This window comes from Capricornis sumatraensis, chromosome 4 (assembly GCF_032405125.1).
Source record: "Capricornis sumatraensis isolate serow.1 chromosome 4, serow.2, whole genome shotgun sequence".
Lineage (NCBI taxonomy): Eukaryota > Metazoa > Chordata > Mammalia > Artiodactyla > Bovidae > Capricornis > Capricornis sumatraensis.
Window position 1 is genome coordinate 78728306 of NC_091072.1, and position 13162 is coordinate 78741467.

Below are 13162 nucleotides of genomic sequence, written 5' to 3' on the forward strand. Positions count from 1 at the left end.
ACATCCATACATGACCACTGGAAAAACCATAGCCTTGACTAGATGCACTTTAGTCACATAGGTATGCATATATCCCCTCCCTTTTGAAACTCCCTCCTATCTCCCTCCCCATCCCACCCCTCTAGGTTGATACAGAGCCCCTGTTTGAGTTTCCTGAGCCATACAGCAAATTCCCACTGGCTATCTATTTTACATATGGTAATACAAGTTTTCATGTTACCCTTTCCATACATCTCACCCTCTCCTCCCCTCTCCCCATGTCCGTATGTCTGTTCTCTATGCCTCTTTCTCCATTGTTGCCCTGTAAATAAATTCTTCAATACCATTCTTCTAAATTCCGTATATATGTGTTAGAATATTGTATTTATCTTTCTGTTTCTGATTCACTTCTCTCCGTATAATAGGTTCCAGGTTTATTCACCTCATCAGAACTGACTCAAACGTGTTCCTTTTTATGGCTGAGCAGTATGGATGTGAGAGTTGGACTGTGAAGAAAGCTGAGCACTGAAGAATTGATGCTTTTGAACTGTGGTGTTGGAGAAGACTCTTGAGAGTCCCTTGGACTGCAAGGAGATCCAACCAATCCATCCTAAAGGAGATCAGTCCTGGGTGTTCATTGGAAGGACTGATGCTAAAGCTGAAACTCCAATACTTCAGCCACCTCATGCAAAGAGTTGACTCATTGGAAAAGACTCTGATGCTGGGAGGGACTGGGGGCAGGAGGAGAAGGGGACGACAGAGAATGAGATGGCTGGATGGCATCACTGACTCGATGGACGCGAGTCTGGGTGAACTCTGGGAGTTGGTGATGGACAGGGAGGCCTGGTGTGCTGCAATTCATGGGGTCGCAAAGAATCGGACACAACTGAGTGACTGAACTGAACTGAATATTCCATTGTGTATGTGTACCACAACTTCTTTATCCATTCACCTGTTGATGGACCTCTAGGTTGCTTCCATGTTCTAGTTACTGTAAATAGTGTTGCAATGAACAATGGGATATATGTGTCTCTTTCAATTTTGGTTTCCTCAGGGTATATGCCTAGGAATGGGATTGCTGGGTCATATGGTGGATTTTTTCCTAGTTTTTTAAGAAATCTCCATACCATCTTCCATAGCAACTGTATCAATTTACATTCCCATTAACAGTGCAAGAGTGTTCTCTTTTCTGCACACTCTTTCCAGCATTTTGTAGATTTTTTGTTTGTAGATTTTTTTGTTTGTTTGTACATTTTTTGATGATGGCCATTCTGACCAGTGTGAGGTGAGATCTCATTGTAGTTTTGATTTGCATTTCTCTAACAATGAGCAATGTTGAGCATTTTTCGTGTGTTTGTTAGCCTTCTTTGTATGTCTTCTTTGGAGAAATGTCTGTTTAGGTCTTTTTTCCACTCTTTTGATTGGGTTGTCTGTTTTTCCATTATTGAGTTGTATGAGCTGCTTGTTTATTTTGGATATTAATCCTTTGGTCAGTTGTTTCATTTGCTGCCTATTTTCTCCCATTCTGAGGGTGGTCTTTTCACCTGGATTATAGTTTCTTTTGCTGTGCAAAGGCTTTTAAGTTTAATCAGGTTCCACTTGTTTACTTTTGTTTTTATTTCCATTACTCTAGGAGGTGGGTGATAGGGGATCTTTCTTTAATTTGTGTCATCAAGTGTTATGCCTATGTTTTCCTCTAAGTGTTTTATAGTTTCTGGTCTTACATTTAGGTCCTTAATCCATTTTGAATTTATCTTTGTGTATAGTGTCAAGAAGTATTCTAATTTCATTCTTTTATGGAGCTGTCCAGTTTTCCCAGCACCATTTATTGAAACGGCTGTCTTTGCCCCATTGTATATTCTTGCCTCCTTTGTCAAAAATAAGGTACCCATAGGTGCATGAGTTTATTTCTAGGCTTTCTATCTTGTTCCATTGGTCTCTATTCCTGTTCTTCTGCCATTACCATACTGTCTTGATGACTGTAGCTTTGTAGTATAACCTGAAATCAGGAAGGTTGATTCCTCCAGCTCCATTCTTCTTTCTCAAGACTGCTTTGGCTATTCAGGGTCTTTTGTGTTTCCATATGAATTTGAAATTTTTTGTTCTAGTTCTGTGAAAAATGCCATTGGTAATTTGATAGGGATTGCATTAAATCTGTAGATTGTATTTGGTAGTATAGTCATTTTCACAATATTGTGAATCTGAATAATCACTTTGTCTCTCACTGAATTCTTTCTCTTTTTTTTTTTTCACTGAATTCTTTCTGCAATGAGACATCAAGAACCTGAGCTTCATTAGACCCTGAAACCAGGTACTGTGGGTTTTTGCTGGGTTTGAGTCCCAGCCATGTGGATTCAAGTCCAAAACTGGGTTTTGGCTGGGTTTGAGTCCCAGGCACAGTGGTTTGAGTCCAAAACTGGATTTTGGCTGTGTTCAAGTCCCGATCTGAAGTAAACAGTTTCAGCCACAACTGCAGAGGGTCTCCCCAAAGAATGATGGGTCCAAGACCCACATTGAGCTTCCCAGCCCAGTAGTTGGGAGGAGGACGAGCCCCTGGAACATATGGCTCTGATTGCCCCTCTCATTGCCAGCGGGGCTTGTGCATGGGATAGCCAGAGGGCTATAGGAAACACAGACTTGTCTTAAAGGGGAACGCTAAATCTCACACATTCCAAATCCCAGAGCAAAGGCATTAATTTGAAAGGAGCCTGAGTCAGACCCACTTGCTGAAGTTAGAGAGCCTCCCAGGGAGATAAAAGGCAACTGAGATCTCTCCTGGGGACACAGATGCTTGTAGCAGCCATTTGGGAGAGCTCATTCTACCACAAGGACACTGATGCTGGCAAACAGTTATTTGGAGCCCTCCCTCTAGTCTCTATGTTCCGAGGGTTACCCACCCACCAGTGGCTTGGCACCAGTCCCAGGACTTCTCAGGCCAAACGGCCACCCATGTGGGGGATCAGATTCATCTATAAGGAAGATAAAGCAGTTGACCCTACCACAACAGAGGGGCCCAAAAGCAGCCCACATAAGGAATAAGGGACACCCCTAGAGCATTTAGTGCTGGTGACCAGAGGGGCGTGTGTTGCTGAACCCCATGAGGGGTCTTCTACATAAGTCACTTCTCCAAAGTCAGGAAATGTAACCAACTTACGTAAAGCATAGAAATCAACACAGAGAAATAGGTAAAATGAGGAGACAGAAGAATATATTCCAAATGAAGAAATAACACAAAACTTGAGAACTAAATGAAGTGAAGCTAAGCAATTTACTCATTAAAGAGTTCAAGGTAACTTGATCAAAAAGACTCTGGATAAACTCAGGAGAAGAATGGATAAAATAGTGAGAATTTTAGCCAAGAGCTGGAAAATACAAAGGAGAACCAAACAGAGTTGAAGAAGACAATAACTGAAATAAAAAATATGCTAGAAGAAATTAATAATAGATAAGATGATACAGAAAAACATAGCAGTGAATTAAAAGAGAGCTGTGGAAATTACCCAGGTTGAACAGAAAGGAATTTTATAAAATGAGTTTTATAAAATAAGCTACAAGTGTATGTTGTATTTTTTTTCTTTTTAATTGAAGGATGATTGCTTATAATATTGGTTTAATTTCTGCTATATATCAACATGAATTAGCCATTATATTATATTTTTTGTATTCTTATTGTATAGCTGTCTGGCCAGTTTGTTCTCAAGCTAGATAAACCTACACTCAGCATTAAATGGTTCTTAGTTTTCCAGGCTTAAAAGTTTTGAAATACATAAGTACAAGCTAAATGAAACAAACTACACTCAGAGAAACACTGTAGAACAGAACCTCTACATACACAAGATCTGTTTTATTGGATACAAAACTGATAATATTATCAAATATAAAGAAAAACAGTCATGAAATGTAGACAAAGTGGACCATCTTGACAAAGGATATATTAACTAAGATGAGCCAGGACAAACTCCCTAAATGTCAGGGCAAAATTGCTTTTCTATGCCTCTGAAGCTAATTGTCTTTCCTCTTCTGTGCTGTGTTGTGTGCTTCTGAGTCATCTAGAAGAGCTGAATTCTCCCACCCACACCCTCTTCTGCAAGAAGGCCTAAGAAGTGGCCATTGGGTGACTGCTGGGCTTGTGGAGGAAAAGAACTTAGGTAAGTGAGCTAGAGGGCCCATACACATATTTGCTACCACCTTAAGTTGCAGAGCAGAGCCACAGAGATGCCATTTATGGGGTCAGGGACAGGTCTACTGAAAGAGAGGACTGGTTATGAGGAAGATGGTAAAATCTAGTGGTGTCAGTCATTCATGTGAACAGATGCTATCCTGCAGAGAACCAATTCTACAACAAAGAATGACAGTGATGCAGAAAGAGACCATGCTATTTCTAAAACCTAAGTCTAAGACACCTGACATATTCCCCAGGGAAATGTGGTGGGATGAAGTGGGAAGATCCTAGGAGACTTTTGCTGCAAGGACCACCAGTCTCTGAAAATACAGAAATGGTTTCCCAGGGGAAAGGAAATATTAGATTTAGAGAGAGGACACCAGCAAAAGCAAGTCAAGGATGATGATTGTCAGATAAAATGTAGTATGCAATATTCATGAATTCTTACGTCAAGAAACTATTTATTGTATATCTGGGAACTTCCCTGGTGGTCCAGTGGTTAAGAATTCACACTCCCAATGCAAGGGGCTCAGGTTCCCAGGTTCGATCCCTGGTCAGGGAACTAGATCCCACATGCCACAACTAAAAGTTTGCAACTAAGACCCAGGACAACCAAATAAATAAATAATTTTTTAAAAAAGATTTGGAAAAGAAACTATTTCTTGTATATCTAAAATACAAATCTAATGGGGCATCCTGTGTGTTTATTTGGTGCATCTAACAATCCTATCTAGGAGAGGCTGCTGGGCTGCCCTGCCTCATCCCTTTGCATTTTACCCTGCTCCCTCTCACCATCTCTCCTATATTATTCAGCAAACATGAGTGATAGAGAGGCAGGCAGGAAGAAGTGAAGGAGAGGGAGAGAGAGAGAGAGAGAAAAGGAGGGAAAAGAAAGAGGGAAGAAAGGAAGGAAAGCTAAAAGGAGAAATGAGAGAGAGAAAGAGTAGTACAAAGAGAGACAGAAGCATGCATCTAAAAAATAAAGCCAGAAACTTCCAGGGATACAAATTATTTTAAAGGTTAAGGAAATAATTTCAAAGAAATTAAAAACATGACCTAACATTAAAAGAACTGAGAAAAGAAATACAACAATTCAAAGAGCTTATAAGCCAGTAGAGGAGACTAAAAAATGTGGGTCAAGAAAGATTAGGAAAGGAAACAGAAAAATAAGAATGTCACAGAGATGAAAAGCCATATTAGAAGCAATGAAAATAGAATAAACAAAATTTAAGCACAGTTCTGGGGGATAGTATGTATGAAGAAATAAAATGGGATGAACTACAAAGATAGTTTTTGTGAACATGTTATACATGATAGGGCTTCCCTGGTGGCTCAGATGGTAAAGAATCTGCCTGCAATGTTGGAGACCCAGGTTTGATCCTGGGTTGGGAAGATCCCCTGGAGAAGAGAATGGCAACCCACTTCAGTACTCTTGCCTGGAGAATTCTATGGACAAAGGAGCCTGGTGGGCTATAGTCCATGGAGTTGTCAAGAGTTGGACATGACTGAGCAACTAATACTATACATGATAGACACAGAAGATACAAAATAGCTATTATTTGTGTTTCTGAATAAGAAAGCAAAACAAAGGAAAAATTTTTAATCTGGTAACAATAATAATTATTATAATGGCTACTATTTATTTCAGCGCTTGCTGTGAACAAGTACTGTTCTAAGCATTCTAGGGTTACTTCATTTAATCTTCACAACAGTCCTGGTAAGTCCATCAGGGAGTTCTGCTCTTAAGTACAAGCCACCTGTTCTCCTTTCATAGCCTTTGCCATAAACCTTTCTCTGCTCCAAGCTCTGATGTTTTCATTTGGCCTGAAAGTGCTTGGACACATGAACTTGACTTCATGTGCAACCCTGTCCTTAGGCAACTTATAATCTAGTGGGGGAAGTCAGATTTAACATGTAATTGCAAGTAGGATGCATGCCACAAAAGCAGAAGTGTGCTGTCTAGGATGCCAGGGAAGGCCTCCCTAGAAAGTCAGCATTGCCACGGAAGGATGAAGTAGAATTAACTGGCCAAAAGGGCAAAGATGGAGGCTGGAACTTAAAAAGAATTGCAAGTGGAAGGAAAAGACCTAGAGCTGAGCTGCTGCTGCTGCTAAGTTGCTTCAGTCGTGTCCGACTCTGTGGGACCCCATAGACGGCAGCCCACCAGGCTCTCCTGTCTCTGGGATTCTCCAGGCAAGAACACTGGAGTGGGTTGCCATTTCCTTCTCCAATGCATGAAAGTGAAAGTGAAAGTGAAGTCGTGTCCAACTCTCAGCGACCCCACGTACTGCAGCCCACCAGGCTCCTCTGTCCATGGGATTTTCCAGGCAAGAGTACCGGAGTGGGGTGCCATTGCCTTCTCCAAGAGAGGGTGCTATATCTATGAGGAACTACAAAAATCCAATATGGCCAAATGTAGCAATTAAGGGAAGAGTTTTATGAGATATGGCTGCAGAGAAAATAAAGCAGAGTTGACCAGCTATATCTACATGTCATGTGAATGCCTTTGTCTGAGTGTTTCTGATCACAGCTGTTTCCTGTTTATCTTCAGTAAGAGTTATTAATAACAAAGTCTATTGTGACTGATTAGGGCAGGGCTCTAAATCCAGAGCATACCACCTCTGTATTTTCTAACTTGGTGGGCACAGTCTCATTTGTGCTATTGATGCAGAGGTTTACAAAGAGACAGCTGGGAGAACTCATCTACCTATATCACCCACTAATATATCCTTATGTGATAAGTAAGTTCTATATCTTTTTTGGAAAATAAACTTTTCATTTTAGAAGACTTTAAGCTTATAGAACAGTTGCAAAAGTAGAATAAGAATTTCCACATACTTCCCACACATCTTTCCCTTTTGTTAACATCTTACATTAGTATGGTACATTTGTCACAACTAGTAAACCAATACTGATACACTATTGTCAACTAAAATCCATATTCTATCCTGATTTCCTTATTTTTTACCTAATGGCCCTTTTTTGTTCTAGGACCCATGTGGGATATCATACTACATTTAGGCATCATGGCTTCTCAGGCTCAACTTTCCTTGCTTTTAATGACCTTTACAGCTTTGAGAAGTATTGGTCAGTTGTTTCGTAGAATACACCTTAATTTGGGGTTTATCTGATGTTCTTCTTATGATTAGACTGAAATTTATGGACATCTTATCTTTGACAAAGGAGGCAAGAGTATGGAGTAAAGACAATCTCTTTAACAAGTGGTGCTGGGAAAACTGGTCAACCACTTGTGAAAGAATGAAACTAGATCACTTTCTAACACCACACACAAAAATAAACTCAAAATGGATTAAAGATCTAAACATAAGACCAGAAACTATAAAACTCCTAGAGGAGAACATAGGCAAAACGCTCTCCGACATAAATCACAGCAGGATCCTCTATGATCCACCTCCCAGAATTCTGGAAATAAAGGCAAAAATAAACAAATGGGATCTAATTAAAGTTAAAAGCTTCTGCACAACAAAGGAAGCTATAAGCAAGGTGAAAAGACAGCCTTCAGAATGGGAGAAAATAATAGCAAATGAAGCAACTGACAAACAACTAATCTCAAAAATATACAAGCAACTTATGCAGCTCAAGTCCAGGAGAATAAACGACCCAATCAAAAAATGGGCCAAAGAACTAAATAGACATTTCTCCAAAGAAGACATACGGATGGCTAACAAACACATGAAAAGATGCTCAACATCACTCATTATTAGAGAAATGCAAATCAAGACCACAATGAGGTACCACTTCACACCAGTCAGAATGGCTGCAGTCCAAAAGTCTGCAAGCAATAAATGCTGGAGAAGGTGCGGAGAAAAGGGAACCCTCTTACACTGTTGGTGGGAATGCAAACTAGTACAGCCACTATGGAGAACAGTGTGGAGATTCCTTAAAAAATTGCAAATAGAACTGCCTTATGACCCAGCAATCCCACTGCTGGGCTTACACACAGAGGAAACCAGAATAGAAAGAGACACATGTACCCCAATGTTCATCACAGCACCGTTTATAATAGCCAGGACATGGAAGCAACCTAGATGTCCATCAGCAGATGAATGGATAAGAAAGCTTTGGTACATATACACAATGGAGTATTACTCAGCCATTAAAAAGAATACATTTGAATCAGTTCTAATGAGATGGATGAAACTGGAGCCAATTATACAGAGTGAAGTAAGCCAGAAAGAAAAACACCAATACAGTATACTAACACATATATATGGAATTTAGAAAGATGGTAATGATGACCCTGTATACAAGACAGTAAAAGAGACACAGATGTGTAGAGTAGACTTTTGGACTCTAAGGGAGAGGAAGAGGGTGGGATGATTTGGGAGAATGGCATTGAAACATGTATACTATCATGTAAGAAACGAATTGCCAGTCTATGTTCGATGCAGGATACAGGGTGCTTGGGGCTGGTGCACGGGGATGATCCAGAGAGATGATATGGGGTGGGAGGTGGGAGGGGGGTTCATGTTTGGGAACTCATGTACACCCATGGTTGATTCATGTCAATGTATGGCAAAACCAATACAGTATTGTAAATTAAAATAAAGTAAAAATAAAAATTAAAAAATAAAATACATGTTATTGAGGTATATTTTTGTGTGAAGTTTGAAAAGTCTTAATATATAAATACAGCAATGGAAATAAATATCAAGATGTAGTTACAAGAGACTTTACTGATGGTCCTGTAGCCAAGGCTCCATACTCCCAATGCAAGAGTCCCTGGTTCAATTCCTGGTCAGGGAACCAGATCCCACACACTGCAACTAAGACCTGAAACAGCCAAATAAATAAATAAAATATTTTTTAAAAGATATAACTACAAAAGCTTGTAACTTGTATAGTTTCTCCTCTACTTTTTCCAGCCAAGGCAACTACTGATGGGTTTTTGTCACTTCAGTATGATTTGTTCTTCCTAGAGTTTTCTATAATTGGAGTCCTATGGTATTCTTTTGTGTCTGGCTTCTTTCATTTCTCATAATGATTTTGAAATACATTCAGAATATGCATGTCAGTAGCTCTGTCTATTTTTAATGGCAGATTGTATTCCATTCTATGAATTGTCACATTTTCTTCATCCACTGGATGATTATTTTTTAGCCACAAATTCTGATCATAATAAATCCTTTCACAAATAGGTTGCTGAGTATGCAGCCATAGCTTTTATAAAAAGCTGAAGAGGATACATTCAATAAGAAAAAATTAAATTAATATTTTTAAAAAAATTTTAAAAACTAACCCTGCTTGTTTTAAGTCACCTGATATACATTCAATACTAGGAAGTATATTTTTTGAAAAGAATGAGAGAAAAAAAAGAAAAAAAAACCAAGAATTTAAAAAGTATCAGCTTAACAACTAAAAATTGTTTAAATAGTAAGTGGCTTTAGTTTTCAGAAAGTCTTCCAAGGAGGCAGCAAATTCTATAAGGCCTAAAGTAAAGACAGTTATGAATCATTTAGGGCTTAGGGCACTAGAAAGCCAATCTGAACTTTAAAAATATGCTCTGGTCAAGTATCAAATGAAAAAAGTCCCTCATAAAGCTGAGTTAATGGTTTTTTATGAGGTAGTATTGTTTCTTAAATTTTAGAACTGAATCTGTGATGCAAATGTCATTATTTAATGATACTGAATAGCATAACCTCAAAATCAAACTGAAAAAAAGTCAGTGTTCTAATTGAATGTATCCTCTTCAGCTTTTTACAGAAGCCCAGCATTTTTACAGAGGTTTATTAACTCTCTGTGTTTATCTGGGAATGTCTTAATTTCTTTATCCCTGAAGGATAGTTTTGCTGGGTATAAAATTCTTGGTCATTTTAGATTGCTAGGGCTACCATAACAAAATACCACAGACGGGGTGGCTTAAACAACAGAAACTAATTTTTCTTACAGTTGCGGAGGCTGGAAGTACAAGATAGAAATGTCAGGCAGGGTTGGTTTCTGGTGAGGCTTCCCTTCTCAACTAGCAGATGGCACCTTCTTGCTATGTCCTTGCATGGTCTTTTTTTTTTTATGCATACATGCCTTAAGAGAAATCTGTGGCATCTGTCAGATCAGGGCCTCACCCTCATGACTTTATCTGTTCACTAAACTTATATATATATATAGTATATATATAGGGTTGTTCTATTTGCTGTGAGCTTTTGTTTAGCTTCCATATTCCCCCAGAAGTTTACTCTGATAGTTTTTGCCAGATTATTCATTGCTTTTGTTAAGGATGGACTTTTGGGGTTGTCTGTCATTTCACTGATACTCTCTTAAGCCTTATTTTTAAATTGCTTTTCTTATTGTTGAATTTTATTGTTCTTTTTATATTTTGACTACAAGTCCTCTATTGGATATGTGATTTGCAAATATATTTTCCAAGAAAATGATTTGTCCTTTCATTCTTTAATAGTCTTTTTTCAGGGCAAAAAATGAATTTTAATGAAGCCCAAGTTCATCTTTTTTCTTTCATGGATCATGCTTTCTGTGTTATATCAAAAACCCCATCACCAAACTCAAAATTATGTATATTGTCTCATATGTTTTCTTCTAGAAATTTTACAGTTTTGCATTTTAGTATTCAGGTCTAGAATCCACTTTAAGCTAATTTTTGTGCAGGGTGTAAGATCTATGTCTATGTTCTTCTTCTTCTTCTTTTTTTTTTTTTTTTTGCATACGGATGTTCAATTGTTCCAGCAATATTTGTTGAAAAGATTTTTCTTTCTCCATTGAGCTGCCTTTATATCTTTGTCAAAAATCAGTTGATTGTATCTATGTTCAGAAGATCCCTTGAAGAAGGGCATGGCAATCCTCTCCAGCATTCTTGCCTGGGAAATCCCATGGATAGAGGAGACTGGTAGGCTACAGTCCACAGGATTGCAGAGTCAGAGACAACTGAAGTGACTTAGCACAGCACAACACATACTTATTCTGATGTCTCTGGGAAAATTGAGTAAATCTGAGGGGAAAAAACCATCGTAACAAAGGATTGTTCTAAAGGACTGTAAGAATTTCTTCAGCTTCAAGGACAATTCAGGGTTGTCACATAATTAATGTTCCTGCTTTCAAATTAGTCAGACTTCTCAGAATGACAGATTTCTCAAGCGAGCAAGAAAGCTCAAGACTTACTTTTATCACAATTTAAAAGGAAACAATGCTCATTTAAATTCACCCATTCCAGTCCATTTTAGTTTGCTGATTGCTAGAATGTTGACATTCACTCTTGCCATCTCCTGTTTGACCACTTCCAATTTGCCTTGATTCATGGACCTGACTTTCCAGGTTCCTATGCAATATTGCTCTTTACAGCATCAGACCTTGCTTCTGTCACCAGTCACATCCACAACAAGGTATTGTTTTTGCTTTGGTTCCATCCCTTCATTCTTTGTGGAGTTATTTCTCCACTGATCTCCAGTAGCATATTGGGCACTTACTGACCTGGGGAGTTCCTCTTTCAGTATCCTATCATTTTGCCTTTTCGTACTGTTTATGGGGTTCTCAAGGCAAGAATATTGAAGTGGTTTGCCATTCTCTTCTCCAGTGGACCACATTCTGTCAGACCTCTCCACCATGACCCGTCTGTCTTGGGTGGCCCCACACGGCATGGCTGAGTTCATTGAGTTAGACAAGGCTGTGGTCCATGTGATCAGATTGGCTAGTTTTCTGTGATTATGGTTTCAGTGTGTCTGCCCTCTGATGCCCTCTCTCAACACCTACCGTCTTACTTGGGTTTCTCTTACCTTGGACATGTGGTATCTCTTCACGGCTGCTCCAGCAAAGTGCAGCCGCTGCTCCTTACCTTGGACAAGGTCACCCCTTCTGACCTTGAACATGGAATAGCTCCTCTCGGCCCTCTTGTGCCCATGCAGTCGCCTCTCCTTGGACTTGGGGTTGCTCCTGGGTGTTCATTGGAAGGACTGATGCTGAGGCTGAAACTCCAATACTTTGGCCACCTCATGCAAAGAGTTGACTCATTGGAAAAGACCCTGATGCTGGGAGGGATTGGGGACAGGAGGAGAAGGGGAAAACAGAGGATGAGATGGCTGGATGGCATCACCAAGTCGATGGACATGAGTTTGAGTAAACTCCGGAAGTTGGTGATGGACAGGGAGGCCTGGCGTGCTGTGATTCATGGGGTCGCAAAGAGTCGGACATGACTGAGCGACTGAATTGAACTGAACTGAATCCTCATTTCTTTCTTGGAGCAATATAAATTTTAGTGTCTTCTCTTTAGTACTAGATATTTCAGAATCTTCAGGAAATGTTAAGGGTTAGGACTAAGACAATAAGATATTAAAATAATCAGTGGGGATTCCACTTGAAATAACTTGATCACTATTTAAGGAAAAGCATCTATTCAATATCTTCCTCAGGAGACACTATGGCAAAGTAGCATTTTGTAGTCAATTAACATCTCATTTCCTTATTCCTCTATAACACAGAAACTCTTTCTTATAGGTTCTATAATGAGAACTTTTTCTATTGGATGCTATTAAAATTTCCTTTGTGTGTTTTAATTTGGAAGGAATGGTGTTAATGTTGGTAGGCTTTAATTTAGAATTGCATTTATTTTCAAATGTGTTTGGGAGTGAATTGAGTCATTCTTCAATTTCCTTAAAAGAAACTAGGAGGAGTCCTTTTTTTTAAATACAACTAAAACAAAACTCATTTTGAAAGTAGCATATTGTAACATATGGGTAATAAATATTGGCATGCTTTACCCCTTTGACACTATCATAAGTCAACATGAGTTTTACTTTATGCCCTTATCAGCTGATTATATGCCATTTTAGCAGAGGTTCTTTTACTTATTTGCATCATTCACACATGTAAAACAACTTAGTCTATGGGAAAAAAATCTGCTACTTCTTGCTAATAGTAACAAGGGTAGAAAGAGTTTACATGTCTAGATACTGCTGCTGCTGCTGCTAAGTTGCTTCAGTCGTGTCTGACTCTGTGCGACCCCATAGACGGCAGCCCACCAGGCTCCCCTGTCCCTGGGATTCTCCAGGCAAGAAC